This window comes from Gadus macrocephalus, chromosome 22 (genome assembly GCF_031168955.1).
Source record: "Gadus macrocephalus chromosome 22, ASM3116895v1".
Taxonomy (NCBI): Eukaryota; Metazoa; Chordata; class Actinopteri; order Gadiformes; family Gadidae; genus Gadus; species Gadus macrocephalus.
In genome coordinates this window covers 9,404,050-9,416,656 of record NC_082403.1, presented here as the reverse complement: position 1 = coordinate 9,416,656, position 12,607 = coordinate 9,404,050, and the positions used below count along the sequence as shown (strand labels likewise).

Below are 12,607 nucleotides of genomic sequence, written 5' to 3'. Positions count from 1 at the left end.
GTTTGAAGATGTTACAGACCTGTTTTAATAAAGGTTCAGAATGTAAAATGTCAAATATTCGTACACGGACTGTGTGTGCGTGTAAGTTATTGACCTCAAACACGGGTGTTCACCTTAAAACACCTCAAGCCTTGATGATGACAATGTTTATTTTACCTTGGCATAATCTTGGTGGTGTAATGCTGACATATAACACTTTGAGATGCACCATTAGCTTTGAATGCTTACGTGATTTCAGAAGGGTTGACACAGCAGCGTGGAGATTTGAGGTGAACAGGGCGCACACACACACACACACACACACACACACACACACACACACACACACACACACACACACACACACACACACACACACACACACACACCACACACACACACACACACACACACACACACACACACACACACACTTTATTCCCTGTTTCCTCATGTTTCGTTTGTGTGTGTTGATTCCAGACAGACACTACCCGTTAAGAAAAGTTGGTTCATTTCTTCCCCACACCACTCTTCCTCACTCTCACTCCTCCTAGTCTAGTCTTCCTCTCCCCCCCAGTCCTGCTGTTATTTCAGGAATGTTCCGCAGGGCTCCTTCTCTCCCACTCTAGGTCTCTCTACCTCTCCCTCTATTCTGCTGGCGTCACCACCACACATAGACATGCACAGACACACACACTTTTTGCATGCACTTGCCATGTATAAAACCTTATTTTAAGACGGTGACAGATTTTTCTGACCGATTGTGTTTTTTGGTTGAGGCGCTGTTTCCAAAGATGTCTCCACCTTCTTTTCAAGGATGTGGACACAAGAGATATTCACACGCGAACTATGAATACATTGCTCGCTGTGATAAGTGATAAGAAGCCAGTCTTATCACTTCACACGTTTTAAATGATTTTATCTCGCACTTTGAATGAAGACTGCTTTGGAAGAAAAAACGTTGGAAGCCTTATTTTACTTATAACTTGAGGTACAATAATAAAAAAACAAAGTGAATTAAATATCACAACTTTTATGATAACAAATCACAAGTACGAGGGGTTACTCTGGGTTTCCTTTTTTCGTCCAGACTGGGAGAGACACTCATTCGAGAATGGCAATGGCAAGATGGAGGTTTCAGAAGATGATTTTGACCCATGTATTTCTAAAAAGGGGGCCAATCTACACTACAGGTTTGACGCTGAACCTTACCAGACACTTTGTCTGAGGAAGTTGTTGTCTGCACAGGACGCTTTAGCTTTCCTTCCTACCGGCTACAGGATAAGTTTAGCTTAGTGTGCCCTTCAGACGCCACATTTTAAATCAGACCCTCAATACGCGATTGCGTTGAGTCTTGCAATCGATGCACATTGCCCTGGCATTGTCACTAATGCAAACAGGTCCCGTTAGGTCTTCTAAAGCAAGAGTGGTTTCACCTCCGAGTTTTTGGCCACTAGTAAGTTGTTTCTCACACATCCACGTTTGAGTCCCCCTGGTGGTTGTGCTTTAGGCGACATGACTCATGGCTGCTGGTGAGTTACCTATGGATCGCCATTAAACCCCTCCTTTTCTATACGGTATATGATTCAATCTTTGTTCCTATACATTTGTCCTATACCAGTGTTTTGGAAGGCGGGTTTAATGTAGTCAATCATGAGTCGTAGTTGGATTTGCTATGCGCACGCGCACAAACATACACACTCACTCCGATGTGTTACAAACAATGACTGGAGACGGTTTCAGCATGCGTGTGGATTTACTATGAAGGTAGAGCACTTTACTCACTCAGCGAGCAGTTAAACAAGATCCACAACCCAAGGGAGACGTGCAAACACACGCAGCCTGCAGCCATATACTGTGCAGCTGACTGATAGTAAAACTGTCTCCTACGTGGAGTACATTGGATCCCTACTCGACCCTCCTCTCTCTCCCCCTCTCTCCCCCCCCCCCCCCCCCCCGCAGTCTCTCTGCCCCAGACACACACCTGCGTTCCACTCTTCCTTTCTGCTCGTCCCCCTCTCTCTACCCATCCATTTCTCTCTGTCAGCACTACCTTTTCCTGGTTATGTTACTTAGGTCTCAACATTTCATGTACATAACAATATAAATCCTACCCGACCCCCGTGACCCTGTGACCCTCTCCAGCACGTGGACTCCACTTTGCAGACATCCATCCATCCATCCCTCCATTCACTCACTCACTCGCTCACCTCCATTTATTCATTCATCCTTCCATGTAACCCAGCGCCCAACCCCCCTTTGCAGCATGTTATTGTCTGATTAAAGCCTGGCGGGGGGGGGGGGGGGGGTAGGTCCAGATTAGGGTGGAGGAATGGAGGGGGAGGGGTGATTAGTGGCAGGACAGACGGGGAATGCAGGAGACCTGTGACTGAACCTGGACCGCTCGCACCCCTCCACCTCCTCATCATCCCTCTGGTCTCCAGTTTGACTGAGCCAATTCTTGATGAATGACAGGGTTATACACATCCAGATCCTCAACCACAAACAAGATGGTCACTGTGTGGCCTTATTGCCAAAAATCGTTCAATCAGACATTCCACCACGAAACACAGCCGCCTGCTATACACCGCCCATATGTCGTGTACTGTTGATTTAGCCAACTTCGTTTTTCCCTTATCATGTGTGAAGGGCACCACTAATAAATATTCCCCAGGCATACCACAGGTTCCCGTTAGCGGATACAGCACTTCATCCCCAGTCTCCCAGATTCCTGTGGGAATGTGGGAGACTGGTGATGTGACACTCAATTTTGAGATGCAGAGGAAGAAGGACATTGTTGCTGACAAAGAGAGAGAATGGCAAGAAGATTGAAAAGGGTGAAGTGATTTTGAAACCCACCAGGAAAACACAAAAGGCTTAAGATGCCGCACTCTGACTGCAGCGTTCGATGCGTGTGAACTCCACTTTGGGAGCCGTTGTTTTTTTTTCATGGCTACAGCTGTTTATTTTTGGTATTGGCCGTCTGGACCGCTTTCTGAATGAGTTATTTGTCCCACGCCAGGTGCAAGACCAACAGTTAAAATATTCTGAATATTTGTACGGCGTGAGAATATTTAAGTAGTTTATCACATTTATCACAGGAATCTTCAAGGTAAATCAAATCAAGTTCAACATAGGCATAACTTCTACAGTCCACGTGGTGGAGATAAGGTACTGAATTACAAGTTGTGTGTTTCTGTGTGAATAAGTTCGGGTTCCCCTCTAGTAGCGGCCGTCAGTGGCATGGCCCTGAAGTGGAGTGCTCTGAGGGGCAGTGGAATGTTCCATTGGAGCTACTAAACGGGGGGCAGGAGGGGCTGGAGGGAGGCCTGGTGTTAGCGTAGTAAAGGAGATGAGTGGGATTAGTGCTTGGCCCCTGCTGGGGGGTGGGAAGGAGAGGCGGGTGCTGTCTGCTGTGTCACAATCCCGCCAGCATGGATCAGATTATCCACTCTGTCTGGTTTTTCTGGCGTTTGTGTTGCACACACACACACACACACACACACACACACACACACACACACACACACACACACACACACACACACACACACACACACACACACACACACACACACACACACACACACACACACACACACACACACACCTCATTACCTTGTAACAATACACGACTGTACACGGTTACAATGTGATGAAGTTCACTGAACAGAGCTGCTTCCGTGAGTCTCACGTTCTCACTGAACGTCGGCTGAGAAGTTGCATCCGACCTCCTTTGTGACTACAGGACCTTAGCCATCCCGGTACTACCTGTCCGATCACGTATGTGTCATCATGTGTAGGTTCCGTGACTATTGAAGTCACGTGATGTCTTGGATCACTGGTAAAAACAAGCTCAACACAATCACACACACTGTGATTGTGTGTGGCTATTTTAAAGCCACACACAATCACAAATACTCAGAGCTCAAGTTCACCCTGCTAGCTAGCCATCTCTGTGAGTAGTATGAGCTCATGTAGTTCTGTGACCGTCTCAGCTGAGACACAGACCTCTCTCTGTCCCCTGACATAACATTGCAACACACTCACCGGTATGCTGATTACCAAGTAATAATGATTCAATAATATGAGCAAGTAAAAACTACAATGTGTGACATAAGTGGTATATACACAGATTCCCAGAAGATCACCCACACAGACAAGCAACATTTATAGGCAGAGTGCTGTCCTTCAGAGATTTAATACGCGCGGATATTTGTAAATTGGCTTTTGACAGTCTGACCCAGATTCAGATGTGTTGTCCCATGTGACTCCAAATTCATCATTGTGCGTCCAGAAAAGTTTGCTGGCTTAGCATTCGGTTTCCGTTTTTCCATTGATTTACAGAGATAAAGCAATCCAGCTCCTGTTCATGTGAGGGCCAAACACTTTTAATTACTTTCCAAAGATTTCAAATGTGTTCTGAATAGGCGTTTATTCAAAGCGCGTGCCAGTAATAAGACAAGATGGTTGTAGATGGTCGACAATACAAAGATAATCCGTCGCGATATTCTCATTGAATTTGGATTGAAACAACTCGTCTGAATCTGGGTAAGAAGCCAATTTACAGATATCCCTGCATATCCCTTTATGCCTAGAGCAGATAAGATACACAATTAGGAAGCCACAAAAACTGTTTAAATTCATCAAAGCTCTGGCATTAAACACTTGCACTCTCCATCAGACTCTACATCCATCATCCTTTTCTGCCTCTTCCAGCGCATTCACCTTCTCATCAAATCCATCCACCCCAATCACGTCTATGGATTGAGGGGCATTCAGAATGATGGACAGTGAAGGAGAGGTATAAATTACCTTTCGTGGCATAAGGCCAAACAATTCACTGCTATATTGGACTGTGGAGAAAGAATGACAATGGGATATGGGTCCCAAAGTTTGTTGAAGGAAGATGACTGAGAAAATAATGGTGATGATCTTTCTTTAAAAGTTGAGAGGAACAGATGAGGTTGAGAAAGTGTTCGCGAGTGCGAAATCAATGTTCTCTGGTCCAGCTTCTACCCCCTGTGGGCCTCTTAAACCGGCCCCCATGATTAATTTATTAACACTGCTTCTCTGTCACTATTCTCTCTACCCAGCCTGCACACTGGCATTTTACACCAACATACCCATACACCTGGTCACACACACACACACACACACACACACACACACACACACACACACACACACACACACACACACACACACACACACACACACACACACACACACACACACACACACACACACACACACACACACACACCGTAGGCATGCTTGTGCATGCAAGTGTGTGCATTCCAGATATCAGGGCAGTGGGTTCCTTCCTACACGTCTAGAGCCTGGTGGTTATCAATCCAAGGAAGACACTGCTGCTCCAAGGGCACTGCAGACACTCAAACAAACACTGATGACCTCAATATCTTGAAATGACACATGGGTGGCTTTGGAAAAGGCCCAGGAACACCCACACAGCTTTTTCTTGTAACCGAAAGGTTGCTAGTTCGATCCCCAGCTCCTCCTAGCTGAGTGTTGATGTGTCCCTAAGCAAGACACTTAACACAAACTGCACCTGACGAGCTGGCTGTCGCCTTGCATGGTTGACTCTGCCGTCGGTGTGTCAATTTGTGTATTAAACCGATGTAAGTCGCTTTGGATAAAAGCGTCTGCTAAATGCCCTAATTGTAATTGTAATTGAGTCTTTCTAACACCAATTGGAACCCTTCGGGTAGCAATGACGGAAACAAATAAGTAAGAAGGTAAAGTTTCCTGGCCATGAAAGGACAGACATCAACAGCAGGGCTCCTATCTACACTACAGGCTGACTCCCAACACCCTAAAGTCTCTAGTCATGTTTATTATAATGTGCTGGTCAGCCCCCCTCAGTGTGAGGGTCAGCTGTGTGGGCGTAGCTGGTCAGTTAGCCTTTGGTTATGCCTGCATTTGTCTGAGGATGGGGCAAACTCGCTGTGAAAGCGTGTGCTTTTCCTGCAAAGTTCAGTCGGTGGCGAATGTGACACAACAGGAAACTTCTCCAGGCAGGAAATAATCTGGGAAAATAAAAAGAGCGAAGGAGAGACAGAAAGAGAAAGAGAGAGAGAGCAATATACACCAATTTATTTGGAGTAGAGGACAGAGCGATTGAGCTATGTTTGCATGAAAGTAATAAAGTGGCACACATGCAAAGGGAGGGGGACAGAATGAGCATGGGAGGGAGCAAGAGAGAACACATGGAGGGGTAAATGGGACAGCTAAATTAAAACCTTTCCAAAACAACATACGTCACATGCTTTGAGGTACACCAAAATATCATCGGATATGTTTTCTGTTTAGCCAGAAGATGGAGGGGAAGCACAAGACATCACTACAAAGCTCTATTTAATAATGCACCACGATGACAATGCAAATCGACAGCATCACCGTGTCATATTTGTTGATCTTATTTTACTTTTTGCCGTGCTTTGGCAAAGCTAATACATGTTTCACATGCCAACCGCGTCCTTTGAATTTAATTCAATTGAGAGTGAGAGAAACAGAGAGGGAGCGGAAAAACCGATAGAGCTGAATGAAGGGGGAGGGTGAAGGGGAGGAGAGGGGGGGGATGTTACAGGCTGGGGTGATGGAGCAACGGAGCTGAAAGAGGAGGAGAAACTAGGCCATGTGTAAAAATCCTCATGTTTTTCCTCTGTCACTGAAGTCCATCTTCCTGCGTCAAGCTCCTTTTTCATGTCTTCCCCTCGTCTCGATAAACACTTCTTCCTGTCTCTCGCTTTGGTGTTAAATCTGCCTTTAGTTCCCCCCCCCCCCACAGTCTCTCAGGATCCATTCATGCACTCTTCCTGATTCTCCCCATATCCATCCATTACTCTTCCACTCTGTCTCCAAGTGACCGTGGCGTCACTCATCACTGTCTCCTACTGGCTGTTGGCCTGTTTGCATGTTTGTTGTTTACTTGCTTGTTTGGCTGTCAAAACGCGGCCTTGGTGTCACCAATGTACCAAATGAGTTCCCTTCAATAACTTTTAAAATGATAAACAGTCTTGGTAGAGCAGAGAGGAAAAGAGGGCGGATAGACAAAGTAAGAGATAGAAATGAAGGAATCAGAGTAAGGAAGAAGTGAGAAAAAAGGAAAAGAGACTGAGGAATAACTATAGAGCGAAATGATGACATGCCAATAAAGTGCCTAGGATTTTTTTTGGCTTTAAAAAATCTGTTGGATTAAAGTGAATCAGAGAATCGCTAATCGCTGATTTGGAGGGAAGGGGAGGGATGGCCTTCCCCGGCCAGCCACTTCCTGTGTTCAGTCAGCAGTCCTCCAACTCTGTGCTTTTCTGGTCCCTTCCCGGTCGCTGTGTGTGTGTGTGTATGTATGTGAGACAGGGGAGCCATGATAACAGGTCACTGCATGTAAAGAGGAGTTCCCACGTTTTGTCTTAATTGCAAAAATACTACATTTCGGTATTATGTGAAGTACATAACAATCACATACACAATTAAAATTCAAATCTAAAAATTCTATTGAAAAACAGAAGCGATGATGTTTGTGTCCTTACTTTTTTGAGATAACCATATATTATGACTGCTCTGGGTCCATATAATGGAGGAGAAGGTTCTGGCGCTGGTCCAACTCCCAAAACTCACCATTGTTTGGCTTCCTGGCAGACTAACCTATATTTAACCCTGTCCGGATTGTTTCAGAAAGTACAGTAAGGCAATGTGTGGTAAACTTCCCCAAGACAATACATTTGCTTTAATTTAGTTGATTGACATATCTATGTTATTGTGCAAATCTTAATTTCTAAAATATGTCATGATTTGGTAACATAAGCACATTGTAATTGTTATAAAGTTTGCATGACTCATGTTCCTGTACTTTTCCACAAAGCATGGTCAACTGTGCTTTATATATCCTGCAATTGTGATCGACCAAACAACAACCACACACACACACACACACACACACACACACACACACACACACACACACACACACACACACACACACACACACACACACACACACACACACACACACACACACACACACACACACACACACACACACACACACACACACCAAGCCTCTGAATCATTCAGCCTGTATTGAATGTCCGTCTCCCATTTCCGACATGCAACCCATGAACATGATCACACGTACACACACACACACTTTAAATTTAAGATAGACAGAGGGATGGCGCAGAAAGTAGATTTAAAGAAGGGAGACAAAAACAGACATAACACAACAAAATAAACAAATGAACAATTGACGGAAAATACATTGAGAGAACTTAATACATTATGCAGAGCTTTGCCATAAAGCTAGCTAGCTAGTTGGCCGGTTGGGGGCCGTCTCCCGAGAGCCAACAAAGCGCGGACTCGTGCGGAGTTCAGGTTCTTCACTAACTCAGGGGGTCATGTGATGCCCACTATCGGGTAACAGACACTTGGTCCACCAGCCAGGTAGAGAGCAGACGAGGTTCCACATGGTATGGATGAGAAAGAGCACACTCAGCGGCCTCTAATGAAAGTAATGACCTGGGACTCAGGGAGGGGAGCTATTCTCCAAGCGTACATCTAACACAGATATCGCACTGCTAGCCTGAGACCCTGGGGTGCCAACTACCTAGCTGGCGTTGCCGTCTTACCAATGAGACCGGGGATGGGCAGAAACAATACATGAGCTGGAAGAACTGTATTACCCAGGAAGATTACTCACTTCCAATAAGATGCTCAGTTTCTAGGTGTGCTATTTACTCAATGAAACCCTGTAGTTAGTAACTGGTTGGCTATCAAACATGCATTTGTAAACCATGTTTAATACATAAAAACTTTTTGACTGTCTAAGCAAACCCATTTTTAAATTTGCCAATAGCAGTTGAAGGAACATTGTCAAAATGTTGAGCTCCACATGTAGCATATAAGAAAGAGTCCACATCCATTCACCACCACTCACTTCCCCAGCAGCCTAACATCAAGCTCCAGATTTCCATCTTCCAAAACTGTAGATGGGAGAAACATTTTGGGGGAGTGGGGGGAAACTCCTCCAATACGTCTGACTCAAGCCTTCCTGTGTCACTTCTTCCAGTAAAAGAGTTTCCCTGAGCCAGTCTCAACTCACTACAGCTCAACTGCAGAGGAGCGAGGTCGCCCGGTGGGCGGATGCACACGACACGTCCTGCACCCAGCAGGACATGGCTTCAGTTCCCCAGCCACAGTGGTGGTGGAGGTGCCCTTGATCAGTAGAGCGATACCTAATCCATACGGCTCCTTGGTTCCTTCCATGTTCACCCCACATTCCCTGTCTCACTAATAAAAGAGCATTTTCTCAATAGCAGGTATAGATCTCCAACTTTGCTTGACCTAGTTTAGCACTACAGCTGATGAGCCTACTTTAAGTCTAGCCTTTGAAGTCAATGCCAGTAATATCAACTTAACAAACGTGTAACGTCAAAATACACACCTCACCCAGTACAGTACTCGCCCAGTTTGAGTATAGCATGTTTGCTCCGGGAACCACGTTCTTTCACTAGCAGATAGCTTAGGTGCAGTTTGCTTTACAAGAGGATGCTCCCTGGATGACTCAGGACAGTATTCTGTATTTTTCCAAAGTCACTTTCTAAAGGAATGTCAGCATTTTCATATTTCAGTCTAGACGCTTGTTTTTTTCTACTTATAACTGGCTCATGTCTGGTTCTGTGTATGTGTTGCAACGGAGTTGGTTTTGCAAAGACCATGGGTTTTCCCTTTATTCTACCCGGTAACGTCAATTCCAGGGAACCAGCGCTCCAAGTCATGTTCTGTTGCCATAGAGAGAGCAAAGACATTACAGCTAAAGCTCAATCTCTCTTAAATGGCTGGGTTGACCGGATGATCTACCTGCTTGCCATCTGTGTCCAAAATTATCACAGAATGATAAACTATACTCTTGACTGCATATGGAAGAATAGTTTTTATTTCCTGTATGGAAGTAGAATAGTATTTTTCCACAAGCAAAAACAGCATATACAATGTCTGCACCAACCCCCAAGCAGGCATCTGCCCTCTTTAAAACCCTGAGGAATCCAGTTTCATTACAATAATCAATAATTAAAAGCCACCTCATTTTCAACAGGGCCACCTATACCACAGATGTGACCCAGGACTATTGACTGACTCCATCTCTCTCCCACACAGTTTAGGCATTCCTTTTTAAGAGGCCCTGTCATTAGGATTATAAAACGGCAATGCTGGTGCGAAAACGAATGCTGCAGGGGGCCACAATAAGAGAGAACTGTGTGTGTGTGTGTGTGTGTGTGTGTGTGTGTGTGTGTGTGTGTGTGTGTGTGTGTGTGTGTGTGTGTGTGTGTGTGTGTGTGTGTGTGTGTGTGTGTGTGTATCTCTGCAGTAGCACAACAAGGAGCGCAGTGTGTTACAGCAGTCCCTTTATTTCCTCCAAACAAGCGGAAAAGGGGCTGCAGAGCTGCAAACTTTGTACGCACTGGCTACCCCAGCAGTGTTCAAATGTTTATGGGACCAACAGCGGGAGCACAGTGCGAGACCGGAGGCCGAGGGGGAAATTCCCTTACGTTGGAGTGCCAGAGACTTCATAAAATAACCCAGCTTCCTTTGACGTCTGTGAGCCTCAAGACGACACGGGACAATTGCGTTCAGAGAGTAAGCCGATAATTCGGTGTGAACGCCAAGCAGATGGTGATGATAACGCCGGGTAGCCTAGCCTAGCTCAAAAATGTAAACAATAAAACAACCCAGGTGTACGGCATTACCCCGGCTCTCGTCTCGAACGAAGACCATTCGCACGTACACATATCCTCACTCCTCCTTCCATGATGCTTATTTACCTTTATATCGCTCCAGGACATCCTCGTAGGCCTGGGCGAACTCCTTCTCCTGAGTGTGGTTCGTCGGCAGCAGACCCGGTACGAAGCCGGCCATAACTGCTCTTTAGCCGGGCGTCGGAGCACCGAGCGGTCCGCCAGCTAGCTACTGCAGTGGTAATCCAGGAGGAACGGGGCAGCAGCGCTGTCCTCCGAGCCGGAGCAGCTGTCAGACCCGCCTCACGGTTGAAGCCACGGCGGCTGGGGAGTCTTCCACCTCCCGGCCACCAAATTGAACGAATCCCCGGCGTTTAGTGGGTTTGTTGCATTGGCGCAGAAGTCAAGCAGCTGACTTGACAAGCAGGTTAGATAACGTAAATCCGAGTTTATATTAAGAGAAAAGGGATACAAAATAGATGTCCTGTTCCGACGACCAAGTTTGAAAATGAAGAACGTGTGTGTCAAAAAAATATACTTTAAGAAAAAAGGTCAGGGCTACCTTTATATTATTGCTACGTTCGTGTATATATAGATAATTAGTCCGTTCTCTCAAAGCAATCCCTGTCGGTTTCCAACCGGCGAACAGCGCGCGCCCGACCGGTCTACGTCCGCACGGTAGCAGCTAGGGTCAGTCACTTCCGATTATCTGTGGGGCTCCAAGCGTAATAGTATCCAGACACTGGCCCAACCCGTCCTCAGACGCCTCTCTTGTGGATTGCATGCAAACCTCTTGAGCTTCTTGCATGCTTCCCGGGCGTAATGGCCGCTTCTATTCAAAGCTCGACTTGTGGCTGCCTGTCCGATTCTCTCCCGACAGCCTCTCTGCCCCTCTCTCTCTCTCTTTCTCTCTCGCTCCTGTGCTCAGCTTTCTCCTCTCCTTCTGCAGTGTCTGTGCATCCCTCTTCGCAAGCTACGCCAGAGACCGATACCAGCAAACAGGCTTCTTGTGAACAGCCCAGTAAAAGCAACCGTGGCGCCTCGCGTAAAAAGTAGAACAGTAGCGCCCCCCGGTGGTAGAAGTTTGCCGCGCAGGTATACGTGTAGCCCTTAGTGTTTTCTGACCTAATGAAATCAGGACTCACAATGAAAAGTCATAACACAAGTGAAACAATTCGGAGAATTTTTTTTTTATAAATATATATTGCTAAAATAAAATAAAATTAAAATGTGGATTTTGAAACTTGGATATATCTGCCTAATAGATATCAGGATCTATCGGGCAGTTTATACCAGGAACAGAAAGCCTGCTATGATGACTATTATGTAAACCTTACCCTTACGGAAATACCCAAAACACACTATATCCTTTATAACCTTTAGCTAAGACACATCAAAGACGGGGGGACTCAGCCCAGCCACATGTTTTACTGATGCAGACATGGCAAGCCAAGAAGTGTTACATTTTAAGTCCTTTTTGTTGAAAGCTGTGTTATTGGACATTTATTGGTAATAGATTAATTGAGTTTAATTGATATTTCCAAACAAAATTGGATGCTGGTGTGTGATTTGATTGCAATCAATATGTTATACAAACTTTGATGGCCCTGATGTCATCAACGAGCAACTGGGACGGCCTGTCCCCTGTTTGCTCAGCACTGTCCTGCCCTATGCTGGAGCCCCAGCTCATCAGCAGCTAAAGCCATCAGGGGTCAGAGATCCATCCAGAGGGCAACTGTCCCACAACCCATGTGATAGTGTCTCTGATGGGGCTTTGTTGTGTCTACCAAGAGATTGGACGATTTAGGAACATAACCTCATATCAAATCCAGCATGCCTCTGTGTGCACGGGGATCATTGGAAGCGTGTGTCAT

General features: G+C 45.7%; 1 protein-coding gene and 1 long non-coding RNA gene across 7 annotated transcripts in view; both read right to left on the bottom strand.

The window, feature by feature from the left end:
• Positions 1-12,607, bottom strand: part of macf1a (microtubule actin crosslinking factor 1a) — a 187,601-nt gene that overhangs the window by 161,114 nt on the left and 13,880 nt on the right. The gene's annotated exons all lie outside the window — the stretch shown is intronic.
• On the bottom strand, positions 3,475-10,805 carry LOC132450798 (uncharacterized). The gene is made up of 2 exons (XR_009523920.1): positions 5,192-10,805; positions 3,475-5,113 (listed from the first exon to the last, which is right to left on the bottom strand). It is a non-coding gene; the product is annotated as an uncharacterized LOC132450798 (long non-coding RNA).